Source organism: Triticum dicoccoides, chromosome 3B (genome assembly GCF_002162155.2).
Source record: "Triticum dicoccoides isolate Atlit2015 ecotype Zavitan chromosome 3B, WEW_v2.0, whole genome shotgun sequence".
Taxonomy (NCBI): domain Eukaryota; kingdom Viridiplantae; phylum Streptophyta; class Magnoliopsida; order Poales; family Poaceae; genus Triticum; species Triticum dicoccoides.
Window position 1 is genome coordinate 281546536 of NC_041385.1, and position 11485 is coordinate 281558020.

Below are 11485 nucleotides of genomic sequence, written 5' to 3' on the forward strand. Positions count from 1 at the left end.
CCTAGGGGTACAATGGTAATGTTACAAGTCGGTGGGTCCAGGTTGTCGGCGTTCGGGGACCCGGGCTGGGACCCTCTGAGGGCATGTGGTTCGCCGGGTTCCCCTAGGTGCGGGCCCCGCGTGCCTAGGGGGACTGTGCGCCGTCTTGTCGATCGTCAGGGCGTGGCCGAGTCGAGTCGTGTACAGTGGATCTCCGTCAGGTCGCCGCTTGCTGTCATCAGTGGTGAGGGCGGGGGCACTATAGCCACGCCAGCCCTGGTTAGCGGGTAGGTGAGGGGCACTGTTGCCACGCTCCGGCTGACCAGGGACATGGGCGGGGCACTGTTGCCTTGGTCATCAATGATTGAAGACTCGTCCCTTCGTACGGCCTGGATGGGACGGGAGCTGACCCGTGGCTGGATTGCGGAGCACGCCACGGGTGGAGCTGTCTTGTTGAGGAAGCTTTGGTTGTGCCGGGTTTGGCTTGAGGGGCGATGCTGGCCCCATTGTTTTTGAAAAGGATCCAGGTTTTGTTGCCTTCCCGGGGTTCATCCCCCCGACAGTATTCCCCGAAGATATGAAGGTCCGCCGTCTTCGGATGAGTGGGCCTTCGAAGTTTGCCCCTTAAGCAAGGCGGATTATGCGAGCGCCGTGTCCGGCAACACCCACTGTGTGCCGGTTTTCTCGGAAACCAGATCGCAGCATCCCAGCCATGGCGGGAACTGAGGAGTCTGTCGAATCTTGGGGCAATCCCTTGAGCTTCGCGCGGGCGCCACGTGGTGCCCGGAAGTCGGAGGGGCCTGACAGGCCACGCGCGTGACGGGACTGGGCGACAGGCTGGGGCCCACCGTCGCGCGCCCATGGCCCACGTGCTCGCGGATTTATTGCAGCGTCCGGGGGCCGGTTGCTCTTCCCCGGGCAGTTACTGCGTGTGTACGTGCACACTTATTGCGGGGTAGTGGAACGGGCGTTTGCAGACGATCCCACTACCCCATGTTCAAACCGAGGGTTATAAATCGGGGGGCAGGGGGGGCGGCGGACATCATTTTTGCACGCGCCCTCCTGTCCCTTTGCTCTTGTTGTGCTCTTTGCAACCGACGCACTGCGGCGCCTGCTGCCCCGAGAAAAAACTTCTCCGTCGTCCATCTTCTTTCTCCTTCCTTCGATCATGGAACTGCCGTTGGGCTCTTGGATGGGCTCGAATGTCACCACCGAGGACATCGCCCATCTTCGGGCGTCGCGGCACCTGCCACGGGACACGGATGTCACCGTCCGTCTATCGCGCGGCGAGCAGAGACCGCATCCCGAGGAGTCGGAGCGCGTGGTCTTCCTCACGCACTTCTAGCGCGGATCTGTGCTGCCGGCGAGCACCTTATTCCGCACGTTCCTGGAGTTCTTCGGGCTCCAGCCACATCATCTTGGCGCTGGCGCCATCGTCCAGCTCTCCGGCTTCGTCACCCTCTGCGAGGGGTACCTGGGGGTCGAGCCCACAATCGACCTTTGGGCGCGCTTCTTCTCCCTGAAGCAGCAGGACCCGTCGGCCGGAGAGTTCGCCAACTGCGGCGCCGCCATCATCTCGAAGCGGTCGGGGGCGGACTTCCCCAAGATCCCGCTGGAGGATTCTGTCAAGAAATGGCAGAACTCCTTCTTCTACGTCCGCAACTTGGGTGCGGACCGCACCAATTTTCCGACCTTCGCCATCGCGCTGCCGCGGGTGAAAATAAACTGGGGCTACTCGCCCAGGCGCCCGTCGCAGGAGATTCTCAATCTCTGCGAGCGGGTAACGGTGATGAGGACGCGAGACGGGCTCACCGGCAACGACCTCATCGCCGCGTTCATCATGCGCCGAGTCCTCCCGCTACAGAGGCGCTCCTGCCTCATTGGCGAGATGGTAGGCCTTCAAGACCCCAACCGCATGGGCTCGACGCTGCTGACAGTGGAGCAGATCGCGCGCCGCATGAACGACATCTCCAAGGCCAACCTTGGGGAGGACTGGCGGTTCGGCAAGGTGACCCAGCACCACAGGTGAGTGTCTGGTTGCCTTAATTTGCTGTTGCGCACCTTCTCGTCCGTCCTGACGCGACGCGGGAGGTGCTTCTGAACGTGCTCCGGCATCCTTACGCCCGGGCTCCATCGCAGGTGGCGCCGGTGACGCCAGAGGAGCCCGCGGCCCACGGCAGGGAGGAGGAGGCCGAGGCCGACGCCGGCGCTGGGCGTTGTGCGGGTAAGTCTTGTATTTTCTTCATGTATCTTGAGTTGCTGACCGCGGCACGGTACGGGCGATGCTGACGCCAGTTGTTGGTGTAGTGGCATTAGGAGGGGGAGGCGGCGACAAGGGCGAAGCCGGGTCTTTGTGTGGGGCGGCGCCAAGCCGCCCGCACGGGAAGGACAACGTCACGCCGCGGCCCCGGGCCTCGAAGCGTACGGTAGACCCGGCCAGGGCCGGGAGGCCGGCCAAGAGGAAGCGCGGCGCCGGGCATGGGAGGCCAACTGCGGTCCTGGTCTTGTCGGGGTAAGCTTCATCTCCCGTACGCATCCGGATTGTCGAGCTAGCCTTGTTTCTTTTTGCACATTCTGTCTTCTTCCTCAGGTCGCCAATCGCGCTAGCGAGGGTGGTGGCGGATGTCGTGGCCGCTGAAGGGACCGCGTTTCGCAGGAGCCGGTCCGACCTCGTCGACTAGGTCGAGGCGGTGGGACGGGCTGACTCGGACCTCGGCCTGGACCCGAACGACGCCAAGGGCTTGGCCTGGCGGGACGGGAGCAGGGCCGACGCGGACCTGGAGGCGGCATCGGTCCGGGCTTGGACCAACACGGCGGCGGCATGGGCGCGAGCTGGCGCAGAGCCGGCCTGCCGCGAGATGCCGGAGGGCACGATGGTGGCGGCGATAGTCTTCGAGCCGTCGTCGGTGAGGGAGCGCGGCCGTGAATGCCGGGCTAAGGTGGTGGTCCTCGACCGGGAGGTCGTGGAGGTGGAGGATGATACCCCGCTGTGGGTCAACGTTGTCGAGCGAGCGGGGGCCGATGGCGGTGGACGCGGCACCGTCTTGGAGGAGGCGCTGCGGGCAGCGGCGCTTGAAGCGCTGCCGGTGTCGGAGGAGGCACCGTGGGCGGCGGTGCCGGAGGCCACCCCGATAGCTGGCCCGGTGGTGGCGCAGCAGGCCGTCCCGGCGTCCGGACCGGAGGCGGCGACGCAGGGTGTCCCAGTGTCTGGCTCGTCGATGGTGCCGGAGAGGGCGTCAGAGAAGGTGCTGGCCGCGTCGGGAGCGGCCAGCGGGGAGCACGCCTTGGTGCCTCGACAGGGAGGACGCCGGGCCGCCATGTCACAGCCGGCGCGGAGCTGGAGCGTCATGGTCTTCGGGCCTCAGACCCAGGAGGAGGCGGTGATGGACGCCGTCAGCCGCCGCATGCGCGGCCGTACGGACCGGCTCGAGGCCTTCGCCCATGCAGAGGTGGAGCGGACGCGTCACCTGGAGCGCGTTGTTCTGGTAAGCCTTTTCTTTTTTGCAATTTCTTCTTTGTGGGGGCATGCCAGCGCACCCACTGGGTGTAGCCCCCGAGGTTCGGGCCAACTACGTAGTAGTTGGATCGAATCTTTAGAGCGTTGTCCTTGTTCTGATTTCTGCCTTCTTCAGCAACTCGACGCCTACCGGGTCGGCGCCTTCAACTGTCTCCTAGGCAAGTACTGGGAGCTCAAGGAGCAGCTCGCCGCCAAGGAGGAGGAGCTTCGCGTCGCCACAGGTATCTTCGTGCTCTTTTCTAGTGGGGGCGCGCTAGTGGGTGTAGCCCCTGAGATTCGGGCCAACTGTGTAACAGTTGGGCCAAATCTTAAGTCTTGCTTTTTTCGCTGAATCCTTCTTTTTCGCAGCCGAGGTGCTGTCCTGGCGGACTCATCTGCTCCGGGTTGGTCATCACTATGACCGGCTCGTTGTCGACACCGGCCGTCTTGGCGTTGAGGCGGTGCAGGCAAGGGCGGAGGCGTCCGCGGCCCGACGGTCTCTCGACGAGGCCAACCAGCTGCATGAGCAGCTGGCAGGTCACAAGAGCCGCCTCGAGGCCGAGGCGGAGCTTCTTAAGGCAGAAGCCGCCAAGGTGGTGGAGGCGCAGTAGGCCCTGATCGAGGCGGACCAGCAACGCGGCCAGCTGGCCGACGACAAGGGCCGGCTCTAGGCCGAGGTGGATCGCCTGCGGGGGCATGTTACCACGGCTGAGTGGGCCTGTCAGGATGAGGCCCGTCGTCGCGAGGCGGCCGAGAAGGCGGTCGACGACAAGGACGTCGAGCTGAAGGCGGCCCTTGCCGAGGCGGCCGATCTTGAGAGGGCTCTCCAGGAGTGCAACCGCGCCATTGAAAGGGAGCGGGGTGGTATGTTGCTCGAAGAGCAGCACCTGAAAGAGTCCTTCTCCAGTAAGTGCTTTTCTTGTATTTTGCCGGGTCGGGATCCGGCCTTTCATCCTTGTTGTCCTTCTTCTGATATGCTTCGCCTTTTGTGGTAGGAGCCTTCCAAGAGACGCAACGGCTGGCGGAGGAAGCCGTCCGCTTTCAGCACGACCCGACCGAAGTCGTTGGATCCGAAACGGACCCGCGGGTGGCGTGGACCTTCCCGGAAATCATCGCCGCCGCTGAGGCCCACCTGTGGGTCTTGGGGATGCAGATGGGGCGGATGTCCCAGGAGGGCACCGCAATGACAGCGGCCCTTTGGCCGGACTCCGTCGAGCCGAGCAGCTTCACGCGCCTGGCGTGTTGGTTGGAGATGGGGCCGGACCGGCTTCACGAGTGGCGTGTCTCCGCCGCTCGTGTCGGTGCTGAGATGGCGCTTCGATTCGCGTTGTCTTGGCATCTGGACCTGCAGCTGGACGCGCTGATGGGCCAGCGGGCCGTCTCGAAGCAGCTCTTGCAGGAGCAAGCCGGCCGGATTGCCTCCCAGGCCAGCTACATCGCTGAGTTTGCCTTCCACGACGAGTTCCACCCGGAGCGGACGGAAGACGGCAGGGTCGTGGATGGCGACAACAACGGCTTGCTTCTCCACGATCCGGAGGGGAGCTCTGAGGATACGGGCGTCTACCGCGATGGGGGTGCCGAGGAGGACACCGGTGCCTCGCCAGACCCGGAGGCCGCCAGGGGAGAGTCGTCGACGCCGCGACGCGGCGCTGGAGATGCCTGAGACATTCTTAGTAGAATTTGTTAAGTAGCAGGTCCACCCACCCACTGGGGGTTTTAGGGTGTAATGAACTCGGGCCGCGGCCCTTTTAAATATTTGTGTGTAAATGTCGTGAGTGTTTTTGCTTTTGCCTTCCGTTCTTTGGACTGATTTCTTGCGCTTTTACATTCTCAAACCTCCCCCTCGTGAGTCAGACGGCCGAGGCTCCGGTCCGTGACAAGGAGTTGAGTTCTTCGAGAGGAGCGCGCAGGACTTGGGCCCTTCAAAACATTGAGTGCGACCGAAACACCCGCTGGGCCGGCTAGCGGCAATCGGACGAAGCCGGTTAGTGAGCAGCCGGTCGTGCGGCTGTTTATTTTCTGAGCGGCGGGCCGGGTTGATCGACCCGGCAGCCTTTGACTTAGTGTATGAAGCATAAAGGAGCTCTGGCCCATTGTGCTTGCCAGCCGACAGCCGAAGCCGGATTTGTAGCTTTAAGGGGAAGTGGGGGACTGCGGCATCCTAACTGTATCAGGAATCACCAACTAAGGCGGCGGGGTGGCGATCGAGCCGGCCAGCCCCCGAGCCCCCAGGTCGAGCGGGTCGGACCGGTGGCCGGGTTCAGTGGCATAGTGATGCAAGAAAGTAGGGACACGATAAATTGGTCGACAAAAGGCAGCCCCCGAGTCTCGTTCGGGAACCCCATAGTTTCATGCATTTACAAAAGGCGACGATACATACACTCGTGCGGCTAACTGTAAAACGGGCGGAGGAGTTCCGCGTTCCACGGTCGGGTCATTTCTTCACCGGTGGTGTCTTTCTTGCGCTTCCTTGACTTGCGTGCGTCGATGAGGTAGTAGGCGTTGCGATCGTGCAAGGCCCTGCTCACGATGAATGGGCCCTCCCATGGAGGGGACAGCTTGTGCTGGCCTACTTGCTCTTGGACAAGTCGCAGGACGAGGTCGCCCTCGCGGAATGCGAGGGGCTTGATCTTCTTGTTGTGGTAGTTCCTCAGGCCTTGCTGGTAGATGGCCGGACGGCTGAGCGCCAGGAGGCGTGCTTCTTCGAGCAGGTCGACGCCATCTTCGCGGGCTTCTCTGGCTTCGGCTTCGGTGTACATCGCCACGCATGGCGAGTCGAACTCGACGCCGGTCGGGATAACGGCTTCGGCTCCATAGATGAGGAAGAACAGGGGTGAACCCGGTCGATCGATTTAGCATGGTGCGGAGACTCCAGAGAATGGTCGGCAACTCGTCAAGCCAGCTGCCAGGTGAGCGGATGAGTGGCTCGACGAGACGTGGCTTGACGTCGGACAGGATCAATCCGTTAGCCCGCTCGACCTGCCCATTGGACTACGGATGTGCAATGGTGGCCAGGTCGAGGTGGATGCCGGAGACGGAGCAGTATTGCTCGAGCGCGCCCTTGGCGAAGTTGGTGTCGTTGTCCATGATGATGCTGTTCGGCATGCCGTAGCGCACCGCTATGTCCTTGATGAACCGAATGGCTGTTGGCCCGTCCAGTTTCTTGATTGGCCGTGCCTCGATCCACTTGGTGAACTTGTCCACTGCCACCAATAGGTGCATCATGCCGCCTCGAGCGATTTTGAAGGGTCCCACCATGTCGAGTCCCTAGACCGCAAAGGGCCAGGCGATTGGAATGGTGCGGAGTGCTGACGCCGGCTGGTAGCTGCGTTTGTTGAAGCGCTGGCACCCCTCACACTTGAGAATGAGCGACTCGGCATCTTGGAGGGCCGTTGGCTAGTAGAAACCGTGGCAGAACGCCTTTGCCACCAGGGATCGCGACACGGCGTGGTGCCCGCATTCGCCCTGGTGTATGTCGAGGAGGATGTCGATGCCTTGTTCCTGCTCGACGCAGCGCTGGAACACGCCGGTGGAGCTGCGGTTGACGAGCTCGTTGTTGATGATGCTATAGGTGGATGCCCGACACTGCACTTGCCGGGCTTCGGTCTCGTCCATGGGGAGAACCCCGTTCTCCAGGAATTCTCATATTGGGAGGGCCCAAGACGGAGCCGTAACCACGACGAAGATGGCCACCATGGTGGGTTCCGAGTCGGCAGCCCCCAAGCCGGGTTGAGCAGCCCCCGGGTCGGGGATGGTGACGGCCGGGTCCGGGGCGATGGTGGCCGGGTCGATCTGAGCAGCCCCCGGGCCGGGTTCAGCAGCCCTAGGCTGGGTTGAGGTGTGGTCGGGTCGTCAGGAATGTGGATGGACTCGGAGTCCGGCGATGGCTTGACGGATGGCTTGCGCAGGTGCTCGAGGGAGACGCCGGACGGGATGTACTATCGGGTTGAGGCGATCTTGGCGAGCGTGTCGGCCGCTTTGTTCTCCGTGCACGGGACATGGAGGAACTCGCATCCCTCGAAGGATCCGGACAGCTTCTGGACAAGGAAGCGGTAGCTTGCCATGTTGGAGGCGCGGGTGTCCTGCTCGCCGGAGCACTGCTGCACCACCAAGTCCGAGTCGCCGTAGCACAGGATGCCGGATGTTGAGTTCCTTGGCGAGCTGGAGGCCGTGCACAAGGGCTTCGTACTCGGCGACGTTGTTGGAGGCGGCGAAGTGGATCTGGAGCGTGTAGCGGAGCCGGTCGCCCTTCGGGGATGACAGTACGATGCCGGCCCCCAGGCCGAGTCGCATCTTGGATCCGTTGAAATGCATGCGCCAATGCGTCGAGTCGGGGGCGGCGACAAGTACTGGGTCTCGGTCCAATCGACGAGGAAGTCGGCCAGGGCTTGAGACTTGATCGTGGTGCGGGGCTCATAGAGGATGGTGTGCCCGGCTAGCTGGATCGCCCACTTGGCGACCCGGCCAGAGGCATCCCGACACCCGATGATTTCTTCGATAGGCGCCGTGCTGACCACGGTGACGACGTGCTCTTGGAAGTACTGCTTCAGCTTCTTGGCGGTAAAGTACACGCCGTAACACATCTTCTGGTAGTGCGGGTAGTTCTACTGGGAGATGGAGAGCACCTCGCTCAGGTAGTAGACTGGGCGCTGGACGGCTTGGATCTTCCCTTCTCTGGTTGCTCGACCACCAGCACCGTGCTGACCGCCCGCGAGGTTGCGGCTATGTAGAGCAACAGCGGCTCCTTGTCGGTCGGCGCGGCCAGGACTGGTGCGGTGGAGAGCATGCGCTTGAGGTCTTGGAAGGCCTCATCTGCCTTGTCGTTCCATTCGAACGGTTTCGTCTTCTTCATCAGCTGGTACAGGGGTAGCGCCCTCTCGCCCAGCCGGCTTAGAAACCGGCTGACCGAGGCCAAGCATCCGGTGAACTTCTGGACATCGCGCTGCCGAGCTGGCTTGCGCATGCGCTCGACGGCCTTGATCTTCTCCGGGTTCGCCTCAATGCCGCGTTCCGAGACGAGGAAGCCAAGTAGATTTCCGGACGGGACGCCGAAGACGCATTTTTCCGGGTTAAGCTTGACCTTGTATTCACGGAGGTTGGCAAATGTTGCCTTCAAGTCATCGAGGAGCGTGAGGTGCTGCTTGGTCTTTACCACGATGTCGTCCATGTAAACGTGGATATTGCGGCCGAGTTGCGGCAGCAGGCATTTCTGCATGCAGCGCTGGAAGGTGGCGTCGGTGTTCTTCAAGCCGAACGACATGGTGATGTAGCAATACGCCCCAAAGGGCGTGATGAAGGACGTCTTCAGGGCGTCGGCCGGGTCCAGTTTGATCTGGTGGTAGCTGGAGTAAGCGTCCAGCAAGGACAGGAGCTCTCACCCAGCGGTCGAGTCGATGACTTGGTCGATCCGCGGGAGAGCGAACGGATCCTTGGGACAGGCCTTGTTGAGGCTGGTGTAGTCGATACACATGCGCCAGGTCTTGTTCTTCTTCAGGACGAGGACTGGATTGGCCAGCCACTCGGGGTGAAACACTTCCATTATGAAGCCGGCCGCCAAAAGCTTGCAGACCTCTTCACCAATGGTTCTTCTCTTCTCTTCAGAAAAACGTTGTAGGGGCTGACGGACAGGCTTGGCGTCCTTGCGGACGTGAAGTTTGTGCTCGGCGTACTTCCTCGGGATACCTGGCATGTCCTTGGGGGTCCATGCGAAGATATCCCGATTCTCACAGAGGAAGTCGACGAGCTCGCCTTCCTATTTGTTGTCGAGGCGGGTGCCTACGACAACGTACTTGCTGCAGCTGGGGTCTTCTGGGTTCAGCTTCACTTTCTTTGTCTCCTTGGAGGGTTTGAAGGCGGCCTCGTCGGCCAGGTCCTTGGTCGGGATCGACGCAGCGGAGGCCTCGCCTGCCAGGGCGATGATCCAGTCGAGCTGGCACCGCTCCTCGGCAATGACCAGCGACTCGGCCAAATTGGTGCCGTCTCGGGCACACTCCAGGGACTTGCGGTAATCCCCGGTGATGGTGATGAGGCCCTTGGGACCCGGCATCTTCATATTCAGATACGCGTAATGGGAACCGCCATGAACTTGGCGAGCGCGGGTCAGCCCAGCAATGCGTGGTACACGCTGGACAGGTCCACCACCTCGAACCAGATTGATTCGCGTCGGAACTGGCTGCTGTCACCGAATAGGACATCGAGTCGGACTGGTCAATGGGAGAGCAGGAGAGGCCGGGCACGATGACGTGGAAGATCGTCCGGGTCGGCTCCAGGTCCTCGGCCTTGAGGCCGAGCTTGGTCATTGTGTCATGGTAGAGGATGTTGATGCTGCTGCCGCCATTGATGAGGACTCGGGAGAACTTGCACGTGCACCACGCGACGATGGTGGGGTTGAGGACGAGGGCGTAACCACCCGGACTCGGCATGACCGTCGGGTGATCCTCCCGGGTCCAGGTGATCGGGCGATCCGACCAGTGCATGAACTCTGTCTTGGCCGGGACGACGGTGTTCACCTCCTGTCGAAGGAGGCGCTCACTGCGCTTGTCATTGCTGAGGCTGGTGAAGACGATGTAGGCCGCGTTCTGGTCCGGGTAGGCGTCGTTGCGCATCGCGCCGCTGTTGGGGAACGTAGCAGAAATTCAAAATTTTCCTACGTGTCACCAAGATCTATCTATGGAGAAACCAGCAACGAGGGGGAGGAGAGTGCATCTACATACCCTTGTAGATCGTTAAGCGGAAGCATTCAAGAGAACGGGGTTGAAGGAGTCGTACTCGTCGTGATCCAAAATCACCGGAGATCCTAGTGCCGAACGGACGGCACCTCCGTGTTCAACACACGTACAACCCGGTGACGTCTCCCATGCCTTGATCTAGCAAGGAGAGAGGGAGAGGTTGAGGAAGACTCCATCCAGCAGCAGCACAACGGCGTGGTGGTGATGGAGGAGCGTGGCAATCCTGCAGGGCTTCGCCAAGCACCGCGGGAGAGGAGGAGGACTTGGGAGAGGGGGAGGGCTGCGCCAGAACTTGGGTAAAGCTCCCATGCGCCTCCCCACTATATATAGGGGTGGAGGGGACTGGTTTCTTGCCCTCCAAGTCCATTGGGGCGTTGGCAAAGGTGGGAGGAAAGAAATCCCATCATTTCCTTCCCCACCGATTGTTATCCCCCTTTTTTAGGGATCTTGATCTTATCCCTTCGGGATATGATCTTATTCCTTCTAAGGGGGGATATTGGTGCGCCTTGACCAGGGGTGTGGGGCCTTGCCCCCACTACCCACGTTCATGTGGGTCCCCCCATGCAGGTGGGCCCCACTCCGGAACCTTCTAGAACCTTCCCGGTACAATACCGAAAAATCTCGAACATTTTCCGGTGGCCAAAATAGGACTTCCCATATATAAATCTTTACCTCCGGACCATTCTGGAACTCCTCGTGACGTCCGGGATCTCATCCGGGACTCCGAACAACATTCGGTAACCACATACAAACTTCCTTTATAACCCTAGCGTCATCGAACCTTAAGTGTGTAGACCCTACGGGTTCGGGAACCATGCAGACATGACCGAGACGTTCTCCGGTCAATAACCAACAGCGGGATCTGGATACCCATGTTGGCTCCCACATGTTCCACGATGATCTCATCGGATGAACCACGATGTCAAGGACTCAATCGATCCCGTATACAATTCCCTTTGTCTAGCGGTATTGTACTTGCCCGAGATTCGATCCTCGATATACCGATACCTTGTTCAATCTCGTTACCGGCAAGTCTCTTTACTCGTTCTGTAAAACATCATCCCGTGATCAACTCTTTGATCACATTGTGCACATTATGATGATGTCCTACCGAGTGGGCCCAGAGATACCTCTCCGTTTACCGGAGTGACAAATCCCAGTCTTGATTCGTGCCAACCCAACAGACACTTTCGGAGATACCTGTAGTGTACCTTTATAGCCACCTAGTTACGTTGTGACGTTTGGTACACCCAAAGCATTCCTACGGTATCCGGGAGTTGCA